Raw genomic sequence first — 25,923 nt, 5'->3', positions numbered from 1 at the left:
GGGAAACCTTCGTGGAGCGACTCGACCAATACTTTGTGGCCAACGAGCTGGAAGGAGAAGCGAATGCTGCCAAATGAAGGGCGATCTTCTTCACCGTTTGCAGAGCACCAAAGTATGGCCTCATGAAAAATCTGCTCGCTCCAGCGAAACCCACAGACAAGTCATACGATGAGTTGTGCACACTGGTCCGGGAGCAGCTAAACCCGAAGGAAAGCGTTCTGATGGTGAGGTGCCGGTTCCACACGTACAAGAGGTCTGAAGGCCAGGAAGTGGCGAGCTATGTCGCCGAGCTAAGGCGCCTTGCAGGACATTGCGAATTTGAAGGACACTTGGAGCACATGCTCAGGGACTTCTTTGTACTTGGCATTGGCCATGATGTAATACTTCGCAAACTTTTGACTGCAGAGACCCCAACCTTGAGTAAAGCCATAGTGATAACCCAGGCGTTTATCGCCACCAGTGACAATACCAAACAAATTTCTCAGCATACGAGTGCTGCGGCAAGTACTGTGAACAAATTAACGCTGTTTTCAAATCGAAATGTGCAGGGCAGGACTCGCACGCTTGCAGCTGCGCGTCCGCAGATGATTCAGAGTCCACCATCAAGGGTGGTGAATACAAGGCCATTAACACCCTGTTGGTGCTGCGGGGGTGATCATCGTTTCCATTCATGCCGCTTCAAAGGATACGTTTGCAAGGGCTGTGGAACAATGGGACACCTCCAACATATGTGCAGGTGAGCTGCAAACCCTGCTAATCCTGCAAACCACCATGTTGCAGAGGAGGACAGATCCACGGTGGATCACGACGAACCAGAGCTTCAGCCCGAGGAGGCAGAGGTATATGGGGTGCACACATTTACCACAAAGTGTCTCCCGATAATGCTGAAGGTTGAATTAAATGGACTCCCAGTGTCCATGGAGCTGGATACGGGCACAAGCCAGTCCATAATGAGCAAAAGGACTTTCGATAAATTGTGGTGCAGCAAGGCCTCAAGACCAGTCCTGACCCCCATTCGTATTAAACTGAGAACATACACAAAGGAACTGATTCCCGTAATCGGCAGTGCTACCGTAAAGGTCTCCTACAATGGAGTGGTGCATGAGTTACCACTCTGGGTCGTACCGGGTGATGGCCCCACGCTGTTCAGCAGGAGCTGGCTGGGAAAGATACGCTGGAACTGGGATGACGAGCGAGCGCTTTCGTCTGTCGTCGACACCTCATGTGCACAGGTCCTAAACAAGTTCCCCTCACTGTTCGAACCAGGCATCGGGAAGTTTCAAGGAGCAAAAGTGCAGATCCATTTGATTCCAGGGGTGCGACCCATCCATCACAAGACGAGAGAGGTACCTTACATGATGAGAGAGAGCGGGGAGATCGAACTGGACAGGCTGCAACGAGAAGGCTTCATTTCGCCAATCGAATTCAATGAGTGGGCCAGTCCAATTGTTCCAGTCCTCAAAGGAGACGGCAGCGTTAGAATCTGTGGTGATTATAAAGTAACTATCAATCGTTTCTCACTGCAGAATCAATACCCGCTACCGAAGGCAGACGACCTATTTCCGACGCTGGTGGGAGGGAAAATGTTCACGAAGCTGGACTTGACCTCGGCCTACACGACGCAGGAGTTGGAGGAATCATCAAAAGGCCTCACCTACATCAACACGCACAAAGGTCTCTTCATTTACAACAGATGCCTGGTTGGGATTCGATCGGCCGCGGCGATATTTCAGAGAAACATGGAAAGCTTACTGAAGTCGGTCCCGTGCACCGTGGTCTTCCAGGACGACGTCTTGGTTACAGGTCGGGACACCGTCGAGCACCTGCAGAACCTGGTGGAGGTTCTTAGTTGGTTTAATCGTGTGGGGCTCAGGCTAAAATGCTCAAAGTGCATTTTCCTGGCGCCTGAAGTGGAGTTCCTGGGGAGAAGAATCGCGATGGATGGCATCAGACCCACCGATTCGAAGACGGAGGCAATCAAGAACGCACTGAGACCACAGAACGTGACGGAGCTGTGGTCATTTCTAGGACTCCTGAACTAGTTTGGTAACTTCTTACCGGGTCTTAGCACGTTGTTAGAACCCCTGCACTCTCTACTGTGTAAAGGAGATGATTGGGTATGGGGCAAAAGCCAAGAAAATGCCTTTTAGAAAGCTAGGAAGCTGTTATGTTCAAACAAATTGCTTGTGTTGTACAATCCATGTAAACGTTTGGTACCAGCATGTGATGCGTCGTCATATGGTGTCGGGTTTGTATTGCAACAAGCTAATGAATTTGGGAAATTGCAACCGGTTGTTTATGCATTGAGAAATCTGTCTAAGGCCGAGAGGGCCTACAGTATGATCAAAAAAGAAGCGTTAGCGTGTGTTTACGGGATAAAGAAAATGCATCAATATCTGTTCGGGCTCAAATTTAATTGGAAACCCACCATAAGTTGCTTATATCCCTCTTTTCTGAAAATAAGAGGATAAATACGAATGCATCGGCCCGCATCCAGAGATGGGCGCTCACGTTGTCCGCATACAACTACACCATCCGCCACAGGCCAGGCACAGAAAACTGTGCTGTGCTCTCAATAGGCCATCATTGCCCATCACCGGGGTGGAGGTGGCACAGCCTGCAGATTTAGTTATGGGTAATGGAAGCATTCGAGAGTGAGCAATCACCTGTTACCGCCCGACAGATTAGAACCTGGACGAGCCAGGACCCCTTACTGTCCTTAGTAAAAAACTGTGTGCTCCATGGGAGTTGGTCTAGTGTCCCGTTAGAGATGCAGGAGGAAATAAAGCCGTTCAGCGATGCAAAAATGAAATGCCTATACAGGCAGACTGCCTCCTATGGGGTAATCGGGTAGTGGTGCCAAAAAAGGGCAGGGACACTGTCATCAGTGATCTCCACAGCACCCACCCAGGCATCGTAATGGTGAAAGTGATAGCCAGATCCCACGTATGGTGGCCCGGTATCGATGCAGACTTAGAGTCCTGCGTGCACAAATGTAATACATGTTCACAGTTAAGCAATGCACCCAGGGAGGCGCCACTAAGTTTATGATCCTGGCCTTCCAAACCGTGGTCCAGGGTCCATGTCAACTATGCAGGCCCCTTCTTGGGTAAAATGTTCTTAGTGGTTGTTGATGCGTACTCCAAATGGATTGAATGTGTGATAATGTCGGCAATCACGTCCGCTGCCACAATTGAAAGCCTACGAGCCATGTTTGCCACACACGGCCTGTCTAATGTCCTTGTACGTGACAATGGGCCATGCTTTACCAGTGCCCAGTTCAAGGAGTTCATGACCCACAATGGGATCAAACATACCACATCTGCCCCGTTTAAACCAGCGTCCAATGGTCAGGCAGAACGAGCAGTTCAAACAATCAAGCAGAGCTTGAAAAGAGTAACTGAAGGCTCACTGCAGACTCGCTTATCCCGAGTCCTGCTTAGTTACTGCACAAGACCCCACTTGCTCACTGGGGTCCCTCCCGCTGAACTGCTCATGAAAAGGGCACTTAAGACAAGGCTCTCGTTAGTACACCCTGGTCTACACGAACAGGTAGAGAGCAGGCGGCTTCAACAGAATACATATTATGATCGCGCAAATGTGTCATGCGAAATTGAGATAAATGATCCTGTATTTGTGTTGAACTATGAACAAGGTCCCAAGTGGCTTCCTGGCACTGTTTTGGCCAAAGAGCGGAGTAGGGTGTTTGTGGTCAAACTCTCAAATGAACTCACATGCAGGAAACAATTGGACCAAACCAAACTCAGATTTACGGACTATCCAGAACAACCTACAATAGACTCCACCTTTTTCGACCCTCCAACACACATACAAGTGGCAACCGACCCAGCGGTTGACCACGAAGCAGAACCCATCACCTGCAGCAGCCCAGCAGGACTCACCACCCCCAGCAGCCCAGCAAAGCCAGCTGCACAGCTGCCCAGTGAGGGCCCAACAAACGACTCACCAAAACGAGCATTTGCACTGAGACAATCAACCAGGAAAAGGAAGGCCCCAGATCGACTCACATTGTAAATAGTTACACCATTGACTTTGGGCGGAGAGTGTTGTTATGTATGTAAACCTGTAAATACCATGTCTAACCATCAGAGGGCTTATCCCCTGGAGTCCCATGGGATCCCACAATTCCTTGGGAGCACCTGTATATAAGGAGGCCTCACAGGCTGGTGAGACACTCTGAGATCTGTAATAAAGGACTATGGTCACACCTTACTTTGAGCTTGCAGTATCTGGTTTCAAGACATCACAGAAATGATTTATTCCAGAAATGCAGGGAAAGATCTGTTCCTAGTTGCCCAAGACAGACTATTCAAAAACCTAAAAGTCAGGCCGGTCTTTATACAGATTTTAGTGGGCCGGCCCATAACGAATCCTTGCAAGGTGACCAGGACTGGGAATTAAATATTCAGGAGTAATTGACAATCCAGAAGGACAGACAGAAAGGAAAACGAGGTGGTGGGGTAACTCTATTGATAAAGGATGGAATCACTGCAATAGTAAGAAATGATATTGGCTCAAATGATAAGGGTGTTGAAACAGTTTGGGTGGAGATAAGGAACAATAAGGGGAAAAAGTCACTGGTGGATGTAGTCTATAGGCCCGCTAACAGTAGCAACTCTGTTGGTCGGAGCATAAACCAGGAAATAGTGAGGGCTTGTAAAAAGGGAACAGCAATAATCATGGGTGATTTTGACCTCCATATTGATTGGACAAATCAAATTGGTCAGGGTAGCTTTGAGGAGGAGTTCATAGAATGCGTAAGGGATGGGTTCCTTGAGCAGTACGTAACGGAACCAACCAGGGGACAGGCTATCTTAGATCTGGTCCTGTGTAATGAGACAGGATCAATAAACAATCTCCTAGTGAAGGATCCCCTCGGAATGAGTGATCAGAGCATGATTGAATTTCAAATTCAGATGGAGAGTGAGAAAGTTGGATCTCTAACCAACGTACTAAACTTAAATAAAGGAGACTATGAAGGTATGAGGGCAGAGTTGGGTAAAGTGGATTGGGAAAATAGATTAAAGGGCAGGACGGTTGATGAACAGTGGTGTACTTTTAAGGAAATATTTCACAACTCTCAGGAAAAATATATTCCAGTGAGGAGGAAAGGGTGTAAGAGAAAAGATAGCCATCCGTGGCTAACTAAAGAAATAAAGGATGGTATCCAATTAAAAACAAGGGCATACAAAATGGCCAAAACTAGTGGGAGGACAGAAGACTGGGAAGCTTTTAAAAGCCAGCAAACAACGACTAAAAAAATGATTAAGAAAGGGAAGATAGACTATGAAAGTAAACGAGCATGAAATATAAAAACAGATAGCAAGAGTTTCTATAGGTATATAAAAAGGAAAAGGGTGGCTAAAGTAAATGTTGGTCCCTGAGAGGACGAGACCGGGGAATTAGTAATGGGGAACATGGAGATGGCAGAAACTCTGAACAAATAGTTTGTATCAATCTTTACGGTAGAGGACACTAACAATATTCCGACAGTGGATAGTCAAGGGGCTATAGCGGGGGAGGAACTAAAAACAATCACAATCCCAAAGGAGGTGGTACTCAGTAAGATAATGGGACGAAAGGCCGACAAATCCCCTGGACCTGATGGCTTGCATCCTAGGGTCTTAAGAGAAGTAACGGCAGGGATTGTGGATGCATTGGTTGTAATTTACCAAAATTCCCTGGATTCTGGGGAGGTCCCAGCAGATTGGAAAACTGCAAATGTAACGCCCCTATTTAAAAAAGGAGGGAGACAAAAATCAGGAAACGATAGACCAGTTAGCCTAACATCTGTGGTTAGGAAAATGTTGGAGTCCATTATTAAAGAAGCAATAGCAGGACATTTGGAAAAGCAAAATTCGGTCAGGCAGAGTCAGCATGGATTTATGAAGGGGAAGTCATGTTTGACAAATTTGCTGGAGTTCTTTGAGGATGTAACGAACAGGGTGGATAAAGGGGGACCAATGGATGTGATGTGTTTGGACTTCCAGAAGGCATTTGACAAGGTGCCACATAAAAAGTTACTGCACAAGATAAAAGTTCACGGGGTAGGAGGTAATATATTCGCATGGATAGAGGATTGGCTAACTAACAGAGAACAAAGAGTCGGGATAAATGGTTCATTCTCTGGTTGGCAACCAGTAACTAGTGGGGTGTCGTAGGGATCGGTGCTGGGACCCCAACTATTTACAATCTATATTAACGAATTGGAAGAAGGGACTGAGTGTAACGTAGCCAAGTTTGCTGACGATACAAAGATGGGAGGAAAAGCAATGAGTGAGGAGGACACAATAAATCTGCAAAAGGGCATAGACAGGCTAAGTGAGTGGGCAAAAATTTGGCAGATAGAGTATAATGTTGGACAGTGTGTGGTCATTCACTTTGGCAGAAAAAAAATCAAAGAGCAAGTTATGATTTAAATGGAGAAAGATTGCAAAGTGCCGCAGTACAGGGGGACCTGGGGGTACTTGTGCATGAAACACAAAAGGATCATATGCAGGTACAGCAAGTGATCAGGAAGGCCAATGGTATCTTGGTCTTTATTGCAAAGGGGATGGAGTATAAAAGCAGGGAAGTCTTACTACAGCTATATAAGTTATTGGTGAGGCCACACCTGGAATTCTGCGTGCAGTTTTGTTTTCCATATTTACGAAAGGATATACTTGCTTTGGAGGCAGTTCAGAGAAGGTTCACTTGGTTAATTCTGGGGATGAGGGGGTTGACATGAGGAAAGGTTGAGTAGGTTAGGCATCTACTCATTGGCATTCAGAAGAATGAGAGGAGATCTTATCGAAACGTATAAGATTATGAGGGGACTTGACAAGGTGGATGCAGAGAGGATGTTTCCACTGATGGGGGAGACTCAAAATAGAGGACACGATCTTAGAATAAGGGGCCGCTCATTTAAAACAGAGATGAGGAGAAATTTCTTCTCTCAGATGGTTGTAAATCTGTGGAATTCGCTGCCTCAAAGAGCTGTGGAAGCTGGGACATTGAATAAATTTAACGCAGAAATAGACAGTTTCTTAATCGATAAGGGGATAAGGGGTTATCAGGAGTGGGCAGGGAAGTGGAGCTGAGTCCATGATCAGATCAGCCATGATCTTATTGAAGGGTGGAGCAGGCTCGAGGGGCCGTATGGCCCACTCCTGCTCCTATTTCTTATGTTCTTATGAATCTTTTGAAGTGACAGTGATCGAAAACGCTACTCGTGACAATAATACAGATGTCTCTACAATCTTTGAAATGACAATTTAATTGCCACAAATAACACAGATGTAAGGCAAAGATAAATAACGGAGAAAACATTCAATTCACAAAGAACAGAAACATTTGCCAACATGAAAGATGGGAACCTCGTTCTGTCACAGCACAGAATTATTTGTTAACACATTCGTTAGCATGAAAGACGGGAATTTAGTTCAATCTCAGCACAGAAATATTTGTTAACCCCTATCATACTGGCTGCTCTGTGAACTGATTCCCGAGCATTTGCCCAACATTTGGGTCCTGCTTCACTTCTTTGAATGTGTTATCTCTGCCTCTCAGAATGTGTTTGTTTCTACAGGTTTGATTTTATGGGCTCTTCTCAGTGTACTCCAACTTCTTTAAGAGTTAAACACATAAACTGTTCCATGTATTCCTTCAAAATCTAAAGTTAATTTTCCTATCATATATTTTACATACAGTATGTCAATAATTCCTTCACCTACAACAATCCCCCCTTATGGCCCTTGGCTATACACAAGTAGGCCATGCAGTTGAGATTTGAGGAAGAACACCTTCCGGTTTCCTTGACTAGTGGCCATCTAGCCTGGAGTAATATCATGTGTCTCTCCAAACCTCAAACAGTGCACCCCTTGTCCATCCTCTGTTCATAAAGATTTTTTTGCCCTGAGGTTGATCTAGCCTTAATTACCTTTACTAATCGTCGGGCCTTCCGTTTTCTTGCTGCAGCACATTGCAAACACAACAAATATAACATAATCAGTAATTGAATCACGATAATTCCATGGGATATTATCCTTTATCCAAGGATGGATTTGAATGTTCAGTCCCCAGTTCCAAAGATCATCCCACCATGTGGTGACCTTAATGTCCTCGATATCCTTCCGAATGTCCTGATTGTTCTGTCTGAGAGTATAGTAGAACCTCTGACTCTTGGCGACTGTTACTCGCAGTTTGACGAGATGTTCTGGTAAATAAGGCACCTCATACCCAAACATGTTCACGTATTTGACGAGTTCCTCCTTTATGTCTCCTGGCACCTGTATCAATGTTGACTCTCATCAATGTATGTCAACCAATTCCTCCTTTCCGATTCTCACAGGTATTTCTGTAACAAAGCAGAATGTAGTATTGGACATCTGGCATTCCTGCTGATTGTACTTAAAGGATTTCTGATTAGTCATTACACAGTATTCTCCGTTGCTTACATACGCCACATGGGTCTTCCCCATTGTGCACCCACGGTTTCCATGGTACAATTTAGCTGCGTACTAGTAATATAAAATCCACAAGCCGCCTCAGGATCATAACTAATTTTATGAGGGCATATCGTGGTGCCCTGATGAGTAACACATCCTTCAAATTTTGTTCTCATCAAACTGTTTCCATACGTTACAGCATATGTAACATCTCGTGATAAGCTACATACACACCTTCTCTATAAACCCTATATTTTGTACATCATACACTTCCTTTGGGCTATCTCCTACCATAATTACTGGAATGGCCAGTAACAATCCTATTAGTCCCCCTGTATCATTATTGTTGAGTATGGAGAAAGAGTCAGACTGAATACTGTGAGCTCAAAGTAACGTGTGACCTTAGTCTTTTATTGCAGGTCTCCAGAGTGCCTCTCCAACATGTGAAGCCTCCTTAAATACCTGTGCTCCCAAGGGATTATGGGATCCCTTGGGACTCCGGAGATAGAGCCTTCTGGTGGCTGTACAGAGTAAATACAAGTCCACATAGATAACAACATTCCCCCCCCAAAGTCAATAGTGCAACTATTTACAATGTGAGTCGATCTGGGCCCCTTCTTGCCCTGGTTGATCATCTCGGTGTGAAAGCTGGTGTTGTTGAATCATTTGTTGGGCCCTCGCTGGGCTGCTGTGCGCTGGCCTTGCTGGGCTGCCTGGTGTGTTGGGCCCTGCAGGGATGCTGTGGATGATGGGTTCTGCTTCGTGGTCAACCGTGGTGCTGGTTGCCACTGGTGTGTGTGTTGGGGGATCAAAAAAGGTAGGGTCCAAGGTGGGTTGCTCAGGGTAGTCCGTGAATCTGAGTTTGATTTGGTCCAAGTGTTTTCGGTGAATGAGTCCATTTGAAAGTTTGACCCGAGACACCCTGCTCCCCGCTTTGGCCACGACAGTGCCGGGAAGCCTCTTGGGATCTTGTGCATAATTTAAAACAAATGCAGGATCATTGATTTCAATCTCACGTGACACATTTGCGCTATCATGGTATGGACTTTGTTGAAGCCGCCTGCTCTCTACCTGTTCATGTAGATCAGGGTGAACTAACGAGAGCCTTGTCTTGAGTGCTCTTTTCATGAGCTGTTCAGCAGGTGGGATCCCAGTGAGTAAGTGTGGTCTCGTGCGGTAGCTAAGCAGGACTCGGGATAGGCGAGTCTGCAGTGAGCCTTCAATTACCCTCTTCAAGCCTTGCTTGATGGTTTGCACTGTTCTCTCTGCCTGATCATTGGACGCTGGTTTAAACAGGGCAGATGTGACATGTTTGATCCCGTTACGGGTCATGAATTCTTTGAGCACAGCACTGGTAAAACATGGCACGTTGTCGCTCACCAGTACATCGGGTAAGCCGTGTGTGGCAAACATGGCCCGCAGGCTTTCAGTAGTGGCAGTGGACATGCTAACCAACATTATCTCACATTCAATCCACTTGGAGTACGCGTCTACAATCACAAGGAACATTTTACCCAAGAACGGGCCTGCATAGATGACATGTACCCTAGACCACGGTTTGGAGGGCCAAGACCATAAACTTAACGGCATCTCCCTGGGTACATTGCTTAACTGCAAGCATGTATTACATCTGTGAACGCAAGACTCTAAGTCCGCATCGATACCGGGCCACCACACGTGGGATCTAGCTATCGCTTTCATCATTACGATGCCTGGGTGGGTACTGTGGAGTTCATTGATGAAGTTGTCTCTGCCTTTCTTGGGGACCACTACTCGATTGCCCCACATAAGGCAGTCTGCCTGTACAGATATTTCATCTTTGCGCTGCTGGAACAGCTTTATCTCTTCCTGCATTTCCATTGGGTCACTGGACCAGCTCCCGTGAAGTACACAGCTTTTGATTAGAGATAATAAGGGGTCCTGGCTTGTCGAGGCTTTGATCTGCCGGGCAGTGACGGGCGATTGCTCACTCTCAAATGATTCCATAACCATGGCTAGATCCTGTGGTGGGCAATGGCAGCCTACTGAGTGCATCGGCACAGTTTTCTGTGCCTGGCCTGTGGCGGATGGCGTAGTTGTATGCGGACAACGTGAGCGCCCAATTCTGGATGCAGGCCGATGCGTTGGTATTTATCCCTTTACTCTCGGAAAACAGGGATCTAAGTGGCTTATGGTTAGTTTCCAATTCGAATTTTCTTTACCCCATAGACACACGCTAATGCTTCTTTTTCAATCATGCTGTAGGCTCTCTCAGCCTTAGACAGACTCCTGGATGCACAAGCAACCGGTTGCAGTTTCCCGAAATCATTAGCTTGTTGCAATGCACACCCGGCGCCATATGACAACGCATCACATGCTAGCACCAAACGCTTACATGGATCATACAACAATCAGCATAACAATTTTCTCGCTTTTACAAAGGCATTTTCTTGACTTTTGCCCCAAACCCATTCACCCCCTTTTCATAGTAAGACATGTAGTGGCTCTAACAGGGTGCTGAGACCCGGTAAGAAGTTACCAAAATAGTTCAAGAGTCTCAGAAACGACTGCAGCTCCGTCACATTCTGTGGCCTCGGTGCATTCGCGATTGCCTCCATCTTTGCGTTGGTGGGCCTGATGCCGTCCGCCGCAATCCTCCTTCCCAGGAACTCCACTTCAGGCGCCAGGAAAATGCACTTCGAGCGTTTTAACCTGAGCCCCACACGGTTGAGTCGACTAAGAACCTCCCCCAGTTTCTGCAGATGCTCGACTCTGTTCCGACCTGTGACCAAGATGTCGTCCTGGAAGACCACGGTGTGCGGGACCAACTTCAGTAAACTTTCCATGTTTCTCTGGAATATCGCCGCTGCTGATCAGATTCCAAATGGGCACCTGTTATAAACAAAAAGTCCTTTGTGCGTGTTGATGCAGGTGAGGGCCTTCGATGATTCCTCCAGTTCCTGCATCATGTAGGCTGAAGTCAGATCCAGCTTCGTGAACGTCTTTCCTCCTGCCAGAGTTGCAAAGAGGTCATTGGCTTTTAGTAGTGGGTATTGGTCCTGCAAGAAGAAATGATTGATAATTAATTTGTAATCGCCACAGATTCTGACGGTGCTGTCTCCCTTGAGAACTGCGACAAGAGGACTGGGACAATAGGACTAGCCCACTCGCTGAACTCGATCGGTGAAATGATGCCCTCTCGTTGCAGCCGGTCTAGCTCGATCTCTACCCTTTCTCTCATCATGTACGGTACTGCTCTCGCCTTGTGATGGATAGGTCGCGCCCCTGGAATTAGGTGGATCTGCACTTTTGCTCCTTGGAATTTCCTGATGCTTGGTTCAAACAACGAAGGAAATTTGTCTAAGACCTGGGCACACAAAGTGTTGTCAGTGGGCAATAGCGCACAGACATCAACCCAGTTCCAGCGTATCTTTCCCAGCCAGCTCCTGCCGAGCAGCGTGGGACCATCGCCCGGTACCACCCAGAGTGGTAGCTTGTGCACCACTCCATCGTAGGAGACCTTTACGGTAGCACTGCCGATTACAGGAATCAGTTCTTTTGTGTAAGTTCTTAGTTTCGTGCGAATTGGAGTTAAGACTGGCCTTGAGGCCTTGTTGCACCACAACCTTTCGAAAGTCTTTTTGCCCATGATGGACTGGCTTGTGCCCGTGTCCAGCTCCATTGACACCGGGAGTCCATTTAGTTCAACATTCAGCATTATCGGGGGACAATTCATGGTGAATGTGCGCACCCCATGTACCTCTGCCTCATCTATCTGAGGCTCTGTTTCGTCGTGATCCTCCTCTGCAACATGGTGGTTTGCAGGTTTAACAGGCTTAGCAGCTCGCCTGCACACTCGTTGGAGGTGTCTTATTGTTCCACAGCCCTTGCAAACGTATCCTTTGAATCGGCATGAATGGAAATGATGATCACCCCCGCAGCGCCAACAAGGTGTTAATGGCCTTGCATTTATCACCCTTGATGGTGGACTCTGAGATATCTGCGGTTGGGTAGCTGCAGATTTGTGTGACCTGCCCTGTACGTTATGATTCGAAAACAACATCACTTTGTTCATAGTACTTGTAGTAGCACTTGTGTGCTGAGAGATTTGCTTAGTATTGTCACTGGGTGCCTGGGCTATCGCTATGGCCTTACTCAAGGTTGGGGTGTCTACAGTCAAAAGTTTGCGAAGAATAGTTTCGTGGCCAATGCCAAGTACAAAAAAGTCTCTGAGCATGTGCTCCAAATGTCCTTCAAATTCGCAATGTCCTGCAAGGTGTTATAGTGCGGCGACATAATTCGCCACTTCCTGGCCTTCAGATCTTTTGTAGGTGTAGAACCGGTACCTCGCCATCAGAACACTTTCCTTCAGGTTCAAATGCTCTCGGACCAGTGTGCACAAATCAACATATGATTTCTCCATGGGTTTCACTGGAGAGAGCAGATTCTTCATGAGGCTATACGTTGGTGCCCCAAAGATGGTGAGGAGGATCGCCCTTCATTTGGCAGCGCTCTCTTCCCCATCTAGCTCATTGGCCATGAAGTATTGGTCGAGTAGCTCCACAAAGGTTTCCTAATCATCTCCCTCCGAAAATTTCTCCAGGATGCCCACTATTCTCTGCATCTTTGGGATCACTATCTGTATCTCGTCGCCAGTTGTTGAGTATGGAGAAAGAGTCAGACTGAATACTGTGAGCTCAAAGTAACGTGTGACCTTAGTCTTTTATTGCAGGTCTCCAGAGTGCCTCTCCAACCTGTGAAGCCTTCTTAAATACCTGTGCTCCCAAGGGATTATGGGATCCCTTGGGACTCCAGGGAATGAGCCCTCTGGTGGCTGTACAGAGTAAATACAAGTCCACATATACAACAATTATTACATTCCACTTGTGCAGAATATACGTTTATCATTCCACTGAGTTGGCATCCTTGTATTTCCTTCGAATGCATGGTCAAATTGACCAATTGGTCATTGCTGATCCACAGGGGAATCTCCCCTCTGTGGATCTGTGCCAAATTTTCCCTTGTCTGTTCTACTACCCAGGTCCCGATTGTACTGCCGACATCATTCTTAGCTGCCTGGTCAGAGGCTACATGCTCTTCCTTGATTAACTTATTAATGGTCTGTGCGTCGGCCTCGAGGACTGTTGCTATGTCCTGTAATCTAATTATCAGCACTTGGTCTTCTGTTAACTGCGAATCTTGATTCTGATTTTGTTCCCGCAAAATTTCCTGAATAGGAGAAGATAAATCTCATACTTTATTATCCACAGTTGCAAAATCAAAGGTGTTAGCCACCGAGGTTCCGGTGTTAAAGACTTTAGCTGCATCATTTACCAGGCCTCGTTTATGTTGTCTATGCGAACGGGATCTAATTAGCATAGACAACATGCCGTTGGCATAGTTACTTTGTCTGAGGATTTGTTATACCAATCTTCGGTACAACTCCTTTAGAACACCATTCAGGGAGATCCAGATTAGTCAAATTCAACACAATGGGTACCAACTCATTATCATATAATATCTTTTCACATTTTACTAACACTAATCCATTTTGTGGCCCAGGTGTGTGTTCTGGGCACTGAACCCACCTATCAGGTATTGTCGGTGTATCTAGTTCAGCTGCCTGTGATGTGGTTGTTGGGGATGGACTGTTAGGCTCATCCCTTGTTACCACCATTGTGCCTGGTGATTGTGGGTACTGTTCCTGCTTTATGCAGAGGATAATTCCTTCTTTCCCCTTTAATATGCACCCTTGTTTAATTCTTGACAGTATCATTTCAGTTATTTTAAACTTAGTCGTTGTCTTAGTCGAGGGATTTGCATTGTTCGGGCAATCAGATGTCTCTCGCCTTGGCCACTTTTCAAAAAAGGAGGGAGAGAGAAAACGGGGAATTATAGACCAGTTAGCCTGACATCGGTCGTGGGGAAAATGTTGGAATCAATTATTAAAGATGAAATAGCAGCGCATTTGGAAAGCAGTGACAGGATCGGTCTAAGTCAGCATGGATTTATGAAAGGGAATCATGCTTGACAAATCTTCTAGAATTTTTTGATGATGTAACTAGTAGAGTGCACAAGGGAGAACCAGTGGATGTGGTGTATTTGGACTTTCAAAAGGTGTTTGACAAGGTCCCACACAAGAGATTAATGTGCAAAATTAAAGCACATGGTATTGGGGGTAATGTATTGACGTGGATAGAGAACTGTTTGGCAGATAGGAAGCAGAGAGTCGGGATTAACGCGTCCTTTTCAGAATGGCAGGCAGTGACTAGTGGGATGCCGCAGGGTCCAGTGCTGAGACCTCAGCTATTTACAATTTACATCAATGATTTAGATGAAGGAATTGAATGTAATATCTCCGAGTTTGCAGATGACACTAAGCTGGGTGGTGGTGTGAGCTGTGAGGAGGATGCTAAGAGGTTGCAGGGCGACTTGAACAGGTTAGGTGAGTGGGCAAATGCATGGCAGATGCAGTATAATGTGGATAAGTGTGAGGTTATCCACTTTGCTGGCAAAACCACGAAGGCAAAAGATTATCTGAATGGCGAAAGATTAGGAAAAGGGGAGGTGCAACGAGACCTGGGTGTCATGGTACATCAATCATTGAAAGTTGGCATGCAGGTACAGCAGGAAGTAAAGAAGGCAAATGGCATGTTGGCCTTCATAGCTAGGGGACTTGAGTATAGGAGCAGGGAGGTCTTACTGCAATTGGACAGGGCCTTGGTGAGTCCTCACCTGGAATATTGTGTTTAGTTTTGGTCTCCTAATCTGAGGAAGGACATTCTTACTATTGAGGGAGCGCAGCGAAGGTTCACCAGACTGATTCTCAGGATGGCAGGACTGACATATGAGGAGAGACTGGATCGACTGGGCCTGTATTCACTGGAGTTTAGAAGAATGAAAGGGGATCTCATAGAAACATATAAAATTCTGACGGGATTGGACAGGTTAGAGGCAAGAAGAATGTTCCCGATATTGGGGAAGTCCAGAACCAGGGGTCACAGTCTATGGATAAGGGGTAAGCCATTTAGGACCAAGATGAGGAAAAACTTATTCACTCAGAGAGTTGTTAACCTGTGGAATTCTCTACCACAGAAAGTTGTTGAGGCCAGTTTGTTAGATATATTCAAGAGGGAGTTAGATACGGCCCTTACGGCTAAAGGGATCAAGAGAAAGCAGGAAAGGGGTACTGAGATTAATGATCAGCCATGATATTATTGAATGGTGGTGCAGCCTCGAAGGGCCGAATGGCCTACTCCTGCACCTATTTTCTATGTTTCTATGTTTCTCTGTTTGGCATTCCTGGGTTTGACTCCCCCTGGCTTGTTCCTTGCTGCTGTTTGGTATCATATGCCATTATAACTGAAACAGATGTCCCTGAACATGTTACACATTCCGTTTTCTTGTTATTTCTCCGCCATTCTATCCCAACACCTCTATATCTCATGGTACAGTTTCTTATGGTCGTCTCTTGCCACTTTGTTTGGCTATTATATGTGTTAACGGGCATATTATCATAGTATATAGTTTCCCATGGCTCATTCACCCCTTGTGCCAGCATTAATGTGTACTTTCCTTGTGGGTTAACACATATCGAGGAGTCAGAGGCTACATTCCTTTTACGCCGTCTAATTCTGTGGTCTTATGTTCACATTTCACCCGGACCTGATGAGTCTGTGCTGTCTGCAGGTGACTGCTACCCATCGTGCTGTAGGTCATTTGGCTGCCATTCTCGTTCCACCTCACGTCGATGGTAACTTCGATGGTATGAGACGTGAACTGGCTAGAATAGACTGGCGAATGATACTTAAAGGGTTGACGGCGAATAGGCAATGGCCAACATTTAAAGATCATATGGATGAACTTCAACAATTGTACATCCCTGTCTGGAGTAAAACTAAAATGGGGAAGGTGGCTCAACCGTGGCTAACAAGGGAAATTAGGGATTGTGTTAAATCCAAGGAAGAGGCATATAAATTGGCTAGAAAAAGCAGCAAACCTGAGGACTGGGAGAAATTTATAAATTTGCAGAGGTGGACAAAGGGTTTAATTAGGAGGGAGAAAATAGAGTATGAGAGGAAGCTTGCTGGGAACATAAAAACTGACTGCAAAAGTTCAATTGATATGTGAAGAGAAAAAGATTAGTGAAGACAAATGTAGGTCCCTTGCAGTCAGATTCAGGTGAATTTATAATGGGGAACAAAGAAATCGCCATCCAGTGGAACAAATACTTTGGTTCTGTCTTCATTAGGGAAGACACAAATATTTTTCCGGAAATACTAGGGGACCGAGAGTCCAGTGAGAAGGAGGAACTGAAGGAAATCCTTATTAGGCGGGAAATTGCGTTAGGGAAATTGATGGGATTGAAGGCTGATAAATCCCCAGGGCCTGATAATCTGCATCCCAGAGTACTTAAGGAAGTAGCCCTAGAAATAGTGGATGCATTGGTGATCATTTTCCAACAGTCTATTCACTCTGGATCAGTTCCTATGGACTGGAGGGTAGCTAATGTAACACCATTTTTTTAAAAAGGAGGGAGAGAGAAAACATGGAATTATAGACCAGTTAGCCTGACATCAGTAGTGGGGAAAATATTGGAATCAATTATTAAAGATGAAATAGCAGCGCATTTGGAAAGCAGTGACAGGATCGGTCCAAGCCGGCATGGATTTATGAAAAGGAAGTCATGCTTGACAAATCTTCTGGAATTTTTTGAGGATGTAACTAGTAGAGTGGACAAGGGAGAACCAGTGGCTATGGTGCATTTGGACTTTCAAAAGGTGTTTTACAAGGTCCCACACAAGTGATTAGTGTGCAAAATTAAAGCACATGGTATTGGGGGTAATGTATTGACGTGGATAGAGAATTGGTTGGCAGAAAGAAAGCAGAGAGTCGGGATAAATGGGTCCTTTTCAGAATGGCAGGCAATGACGAGTGGCGTGCCACAGGGCTCAGTGCTGGGACTCCAGCTATTTACAATATACATCAATGATTTAGATGAAGGAATTGAGTTTAATATCTCCAAGTTTGCAGATGACAGTAAGCTGGGTGGCAGTGTGAGCTGTGAGGAGGACACTATTAGGGTGCAGGGTGACTTGAATGGGTTGGTGAGTGGGCAAATGCATGGCAGATGCAGTATAATGTGGATAAATGTGAGATTATCCACTTTGGTGGCAAAAACACGAAGGCAGAATATTACCTGAATGGCAGCAGATTAGGAAAAGGGGAGGTGTAACGAGACCTGGGTGTCATGATACATCAGTCATTGAAAGTTGGCATGCAGGTACAGCAGGCAGTGATGAAGGCAAATGGTATGTTGGCCTTCATAGCTAGGGGATTTGAGTATAGGAGCAGGGAGGTTGTACAGTTGTACAGGGCCTTGGTGAGACCTCACCTTGAATATTGTGTTCAGTTTTGGTCTCCTAATCTGAAGAAGGACATTCTTGCTATTGAGGGAGTGCAGCGAATGTTCACCAGGCTGATTCCCGGGATGACAGGACTGGCATATGAGGAGAGACTGGATCGACAGGGCCTGTATTCACTGGAGTTTAGAAGAATGAGAGGGGATCTCACAGAAACGTATAAAATTCTGACGGGACTGGACAGGTTAGATGCAGGAAGAATGTTCCCGATGTTGGGGAAGTCCAGAACCAGGGGACACAGTCTAAGGATAAGGGGTAAGCCATTTAAGATTGAGATGAGGAGAAACTTCTTCAGTCAGAGAGTTGTTAAACTGTGGAATTCCCTACCGCAGTGAGTTGTTGATGCCAGTTCATTGGATATATTCAACGGGGAGTTAGATATGGCCCTTACAACTAAAGAGATCAAGAGGTATGGGGAGAAAGCAGGAAAGGGGTACTAAGGTGAATGATCAGCCATGATCTTATTGAATGTTGCTGCAGGCTCGAAGGGTTGAATGGCCTACTCCTGCACCTATTTTCTATGTTTCTATGCTTCACCACAATGGATTCCCCATTGGTGTGGAGGAAGAGGCCATGGGACCGATCTAGCCGAATATAAGGTTATTGGGCCTTCACATGTCAGCCGAAGTCCTGTATCAGTTGGCACGGATATGGTAGTATCATTGATACAGCTCCCAAAATCGGGGGCATAGTTTACCTCCAAACTGGTACCCATGCTCCCCCTGGAGGATCCCGATCACCAATGTTATCTTCAACTGCATTTTATACTTGCGCCAGCTCTAACTCCTGCTGGTGATTGATGCCTCTCCACTGTCGTCTTTCTATCCAAACATTCCAAAACAGCACAATTATTACAGCTACCATTATGGTCCCCACTATTGACCAGATAGTTCCGTCAATGAGTTTATTTTCCTGGTCTTTGTGTCTTATATAGTACTCCTCAGTTTCGTCATGTGGAATGAAAGCAGGATCGCCACTCATCTGTAAGAAAAGATAATCCGGTTGTCACCGGTTAGTTATTTGTATAGTTTTGGCTGTGTCCAATGCTTCCATCTTCCCTTTCCTCTCATGTCTACACATGCACAGGTGTAACTGATCATAAGCACCTCATATGGGCCCTGCCACTTTAGTGCAAATCCTGGTTTTTCAGTGGTTATCTTAACTATCACCTTCTCACCCACCCCAGGGGTGTTTCCCTGTTGCTTATCTGCATCCTGTTTAATATCCTTAATTATTTGTTGATCCCATGATTCTTGCTTTAAGGTATGTAATTGCTCACATAATTGTTTAATAAACCTCCTGACTCTTTCCCTAGCCGGTCTTACATACTCCCCTCCTGTCATTATTCCCTCCGGTAGTTTCATAGCTCTACCCGTCATCAATTCAAAGGGAGTCAGTCCTGTCGTTCTATTCGGGCTGGACCCAAGTCTCATTGGAATACCGGGGAGCAAACCTGCCCATCCCTTCCCGGTCTCCTCTGGAGCTTTTGCTCAGGACAATTTAAGAGTTCGGTTCATTCTTTCCACCATCCCTGAGCTTTGTGGGTGGTATGGGATGTGGAATCGTTGCTTAATCCCAAGCAAGGCGCATGTATGTTGGATTACCTTCCCGGTGAAGTGTGTCCCCTGATCCGAATCTAACTGGAGGGGAACACTCCAGCGAGGGATTATTTCTTCTGCAGATATTCTTACTACAGTGGTAGCGGTGCAATCCCTTGTGGTAAACGCTTCCACCCATCGTGTGAATTGATTACTCACCACTAGACTATGGCCCAGAAATTCCGATTGAGGTCTTCCCGTGCACAAACTACTGAAAAAAGGAAAAAAAATGCTCACTTACCCGAAGGTGTTGCGCCCGCTCAAACTTCCGATCCTGAGGCCTTCACTCCCTACGCATCGGAGCGCGTGCACATTGGGACGTCCGTATGCTGGAGCTGGAATCACATGGCTCTGGGCAGCCAATCAAGGTTCAGTATTTTCTCATAAATAATAACGAGAACTCCGTAATTTGGAGTTCCCATTATTATGAATGAGAAACTCCTCCAAACACACAAAACACTAAATAAAAAATAGAAAAAATACACAACATATTTAAGATTCATTTAAATTAAAGTTCTTATAAAAAAATATATTTTCCCGACTTTTTAAAAATTATGCCTTAAAATAAACTTTACCGTAGTGGGGAGGGTTTTTAACAATAAAATATGTTTTCATATGTGTTTATTTAATTTAATTTTAATGTTTATGTATGTTTTTAAACACTTGCGCCTGTAAAAGTAGGTTATACGCCTACTTTTTCAGGTACAAGATTTTTGAGGACATTTGCTGGGCAAGATATGCTTAAATATCGCATGCTCATTGCCTGCTGAAAACCGACTTTTCCGATGCCTTCCCGGGTCAGTAGAAACTTCGTATGGACCCGGGACATCGGAATTTCAGGCACAATATGTTTTTCTCCTAGAATTCGGGAGGGGTCCAGTAAAATCTATCTGTAGGTTTTCCCACGGTCCTGTGGGCCTTAACTGGTGTGCCATCCATATCTTTATAGGCTTCCCGGCATTATGCTGGGCACATATAACACATCTCTGGCAATGTTTGGCTACATCTTTGCCCATTCTTGACCACCACCGGCATCTTCCCATATTCTCTATCATGTTGGATCGACCTGTATGTGCTCGGCCGTGATATATTCCTAGCAGGCTGTTTTGTATACATTTCGGTGCAGTCACCAGGTCTCCCCACCGCCAGAGATTGTTTGTTCCCTGTGTTGCACTCTTATTTTCCCATTCCTGTACTTCTTCCCTGGGTGTTTCTTTGTGCAATTCTACTATATTTACTTCCTCCGGCCCAATAGCACAACTGGCTATGGGAACTGTTTCTTCTAACTCCTCTGATTCAGCTGCCAGTTTGGCAGCTTCATCAACTCTTTGATTCCCTAACTGTTCCAGGGATTCTACCTTGCGGTGCGCTTTTATTTTTATTGCTGCGACCTCTGTGGGAAGCCCTGCGGCCTCTACCAATCCCCTAACTAAATCTTCATGCTGCTTGTGTCCTCTGGAGGATGTAATATATCCTCTCCTGTTCCAGGCAGCCATATAATCGTGTACTATGCCAAAGGCATAGCGACTGTGTGTATAAATATTTACTCTCCGTTTCCTTGCTATTTTTACGGCTTCTGTTCGAGCTGTAAGCTCGGTCACCTGTGCCGAGTATTCTCCTGGCGACTGCCCTTCAGTGCGAACTCTTCCTTCATTATCTACTACCGCCCATCCAGTCCGAGGTTCCTCTTTAATGTATTTTCGAGATCCAGCTACAAAGAGTTCCAGGTCTACATTTTCCAAAAGGACTTCTCTCACTCTATCTACATCCTCTTGATCCTCCTCATCCTTACACTGATGAGCTGGATTATTATTTACATCTTGCACTATCTATATTGACTTATCCTGGGGAAGGAGTACCGCTTCCCAGGCTGCTCGGCGACTATCTGATACCGTCCTCAGCCGTCCTGTATTCACTAATTCCACTCAGGTGTGTTGTGTGTGTAGTATAATATGTCCAATCATAGTGATGGGCTAGCTACTTTTTACCCCCCAAGTGGCACAATCGATTGCCGCTACGCATCGGGGTATTCCTGCCACCACTGGGGTTCTACGTGTGGAATAATAAGCAACCGGTCTCATCTGCTCCCCATGTTCCTGGGCTACTACCGAGCTATAGTGTTCCCCATGGTCGTGACAATAAATGTGGAAAGGTCTGCTCATATCGGGCATTCCCAATGCTGGGGCCCTTGTCAAGGCTTGTTTCAGGGAGCCAAATGCTTCCTCCTGGTCATGCGTCCAGTTCACTATTTCTTCCGCGGGTTTCCCTCCCTTTGTAAGGTCATATAGGGGAACGGCCATCTGTGAATACCCCTCAATAAAGTTGCGACTATAATTGAATAATCCTAACATCTTCCGTAATCCCCTTACAGTGGTGGGTCTGGGCATGTTCCGGATTGCCTCCTTCCGATCTGCTGGCATGGCTTGTTTCCCCATTCTGATATCATATCCTAACTAGGTTACTTGGTCCTGCCCTAGCTGTGCTTTAAATCCATCTTTCTGGAGGGCATCCAGAATTATCATTAGGGCTCCTACATGTCCCTTTTCCATGGAAGAAGCGATTAACAAATCATCCACATACTGTAATACTGTACGATCGTATTCTTCTAACTGTACATCCTCAAGGGCCTTGGCCATATGCCGATGAAATATGGCCAGACTATTATGGAATCCTTGAGGTACTCTGGTCCAAGTATACTGCTTCCCTTCTATACTAAAAGAAAATTTCTCCTGTGACTCGGCATCCAACGGGATGGACCAGAATCCGTTAGCTATATCTAAGAGCGTAAATACTTTGTATTCAGGTTTTAAATCATTAAATAAGGTGGCTGGGCTGGCCACTATCGGGTACTCCTTGCATGTTATTTTATTCAGGGCCGTATAATCTATTATCAGGCGATAAGATGCGGCTGGCTTCCTTACCGGCCAGACTGGTGAATTGGTGCCTGATACTGTCCTTTTAACTATTCCCTGTGCCTCTAGTTCCTCCACTATCTCTTTCACTGCTTTCCTGGCCTCAACTTTTATAGGGTATAGCTTGTGGGGTTTATGGAGGGGTCCTGGGATTTTTATGGCATCCGTTTTCGTTAATCTGCAGTCCTGTTTATGAGTGGCCCATACATCGGGTACTCCCCACACTCCGCTCTCCTTCCATTTGGGCTCTATGCGTCTTGTGGCTCCCACCCATTGTGCTCTTTCTCCAGGGGGGTAATAAACTCTCTCTCTCATGTATGTTAGGCCAAGTAATTATATTCTCCCGGGAGTTTATTAAACCCCCCCAACTGGCTCAGCAAATCCATTCTCATGATTGTCCCCTCGGGATTCTCGCATACCTATAGGTAGGTAGGTATCATAAGACCCCCACTGTTTCACTTTTGTATACCCAAAGGCCCTTTCTTTCCACCCCAGAAATAGTTATACTGTGTTTAGTTAAAGGGAGAGGTAAACTGGTGAGTGATACAGAGGCTCCCGTGTCTATTAGCATATCGCACTGCCAGCCCCCTAACACTGCACTAGAAAACATTTGTGGGTCCCCCGTGTCTTCCTCACCAGGGGCCGGTGCATCCTACCTTCAGTAACTTCATCAACTCTTCCTGGGTCACCCCAGCTGTACTAGGCACTGGTTGTGCTACAGCGCCACCCCCCGGGTTATCCTGTATTAGTTTCATAACTTCCTCTCGGGTCAAGGTCTCCTGCACTTGTCGAGGTCCTTGTCCCTCTTTCCCCCCCACCTTTAGCCCAACAATCCTTCTTCTGGTGTCCTTGCCTCCGGCAGTTTGAACACCTGCCTCTATCTGATATTACTGGATTCTTGCAATTCCTTGCAAAATGTCCCTCCTTGTCACATCTAAAACAGATGGGCGAGGTGGTCTCCTATTGTACCGCAGCCACTCACTGCGACTTCTTTGGATTGGCTAATTGTCTATTCCCTTCCACCTCCTCTGCCCACTCCATCACCTCTTGAAAGTCGTTCCCCACTGGGACCCCCATTATAAATATCTGCACGTTCCGGACTTAACCCATCGTTCAACATCCTCAAAAACATGGCATCGTCCTTTTCTGCCCTGTATTCCCGAGTAGTCCTTAAAGGTTACCCATTTTATCTCTGCATATTCACTCGGAGTTTCTCCTTCCTTTTGCTTAATTCCTATTACTAAAGCCCAATTACATTTTGGATTCCCCAATGTTCTCTTAATGATGGCCTTAAAGTTTTAAAATCTCTACTCTTTTGTTTGGCCCTGAGCATTCAGGCATTGCTTCTCCTGAATATTCTGGGGGTCAGCTCCCACGTTTGTTGCGTAAGTTTGGCTCTTATTAAGACATGCACGTCTTCCAATGTTAAATCATGTGCATCTATTATTTCTTCCAATTTGTTCCAAAATTCAGAATTGGCATGGTTCAATTTAAGGATGGGTAACTCACCCAACATCATTTTTTCTCAGCCGGGTAAAAGGGACTTGGGTCATTGTTGTCATCAAGGCCCCTTGTCCGACCTGCCTATGGATCACCCGTAATGGGGCTACCTTTTGTTTATCCTCTCGAGGGGGGGGCTGTCGGTCCCTCTTGTTGGTAGGGTGGTAGATCCCTCCCCACCCTCATTCTGTCATTCATATTCGTCCGTCTCGCTCTCGAGCTGTTCCCAGTCTATGTCATCGTCGTCCCGGTCATGTATGTACTTTTGGAATTACTAGCCACTAGATGGCGTCACTGTTGGAGGCTATCGGGCTGTACACGCACGTGGTGTGCAGCCCAAGTATAAAAGGCCAGCCATTTTGTATATTAGTCACTTTGGGCCTTAATAAAGCAGAGCCAAGGTTATACCTCTTGGAGTTAAACAGTACTCAGTCTAACAGTTATTGCATACACAACATTTGGTGATGAGGCAACAAGAACCTTTGTATGCTAAAATGAGCACAATTGGATTGTAGGAGTGATTCGTGGAAGGAGAAGATTGGGCAGACTTTGTCAACCGTTTGAGCCAGTTCTTCGTGCCCAATAAAATGGAGGAGGTCGGCGACGCAGATTGGCGCTGGGCGGTGTTCCTCACGGATTGCAGTCCAAAAGTTTATGGTCTGATAAAGAAACTACTCCTGCCTGTGAGTCCAACAGAGTTGAAGACTTGTGTACACTGGTACAGGGTCACCGTAAGCCAGATGAAGGCATCATCATCTCGAGATACAGATTTTACATGCACGTTTGCTCAGAGGACCAGAATGCGGTGGAATTCGTTGCCGACCTGAGACGTCTAGCGGGACCGTGTAAGTTCGGGGCTGTGTTGGCAGACTTGCTGCAGGACTTCTTTGTAATCAGCATCAACCACGAGGTGATCCTGCGTAACTACTGATGGTGGAGACATTGGACTTGAACAGGGCCATCACGATCGCTCAGTCATGCATGACGACGGATAGAAGTCTAAAGCAGATATCAGTGAAAAATCGAAACTCGGCAAGTACTGTAATTATGATTGATTTGGCGTTCAGCAGAGCGGCATGTGGCAGGGCCTACCCGACTGCGAACACAAAACCTGTGGATGCCCAAAGTCCGCCAGCGGGAATGTATCCGATTTCTCCGTGTTGGCGTTGTGGGGGAAATCACCGGCACCAGCAGAGCCGATTTAAGCAATATAGTTGCAAAGGCTGTCTGAGAGTGGGGCATCTGCAGCGCAAGTGCCCGCAGATGAACAAGCGAGCTGCGACACACCACGTGGAGGATGATGGTCAGACTAGCTCGGATCCGGATACACAATCTGAGATACCAGAGGAGGAAGTGTATGGACTGTACTCATTCCTAACTAAGAGCAAACCGATAATGATCAATGTGAAATTTAATGGGGTGCCAATGTCGATGGAACTGGACACGGGGGCGAGTCAATCGATAATGAGCCAGAGGGCATTCGAAAAGCTGTGGAATACTAAGGCTGTGAGGCCCTGGCTGAGTCCAGTTGATGCCAAGTTGCGCATGTACACCAAAGAACTCATAACGATGATTGGCAGTGCCACAATTAAAGTGTCGTATGACGGTGCGGTTCACGAGTTACCGCTATGGATTGTCCCAGGCAATGGCCCAACACTGTTTGGCAGGAACTGGCTTAAAAAAAATCAGATGCGATTGGAACGACATCAAGGCGTTGTCGCGAAGAAAAATACATGTGCCCAAGTACTGAGCAAGTTCCCCTCGCTGTTCGAACCAGGCATTGGCAACTTCACGGGAGTCAAGGTGCAGATCCACGTGGACTCAAATGCAAGACCTGTCCATTACAAAGCTCGGGCAGTTCTGTATATGATGAGGGAGAAGGTCGAAATCGAACTGGACAGACTCCAGCGTGAAGGGATCATATCACCGGTTGAATTTAATGAATGGGCCAGCCCCATTGTTCCTGTGCTGAAAAGTGATGGCACAGTCAGAATCTGTGGAGACTACAAGGCTATGATCAACAGGTTTTGCAACAGGATCAGTAGCCATTACCGAAGGCTGATGA

This window comes from Pristiophorus japonicus, chromosome 9 (genome assembly GCF_044704955.1).
Source record: "Pristiophorus japonicus isolate sPriJap1 chromosome 9, sPriJap1.hap1, whole genome shotgun sequence".
Taxonomy (NCBI): Eukaryota; Metazoa; Chordata; class Chondrichthyes; family Pristiophoridae; genus Pristiophorus; species Pristiophorus japonicus.
The sequence above is the reverse complement of the archived record's forward strand: the minus strand, read 5'-3'. Positions refer to the sequence as shown.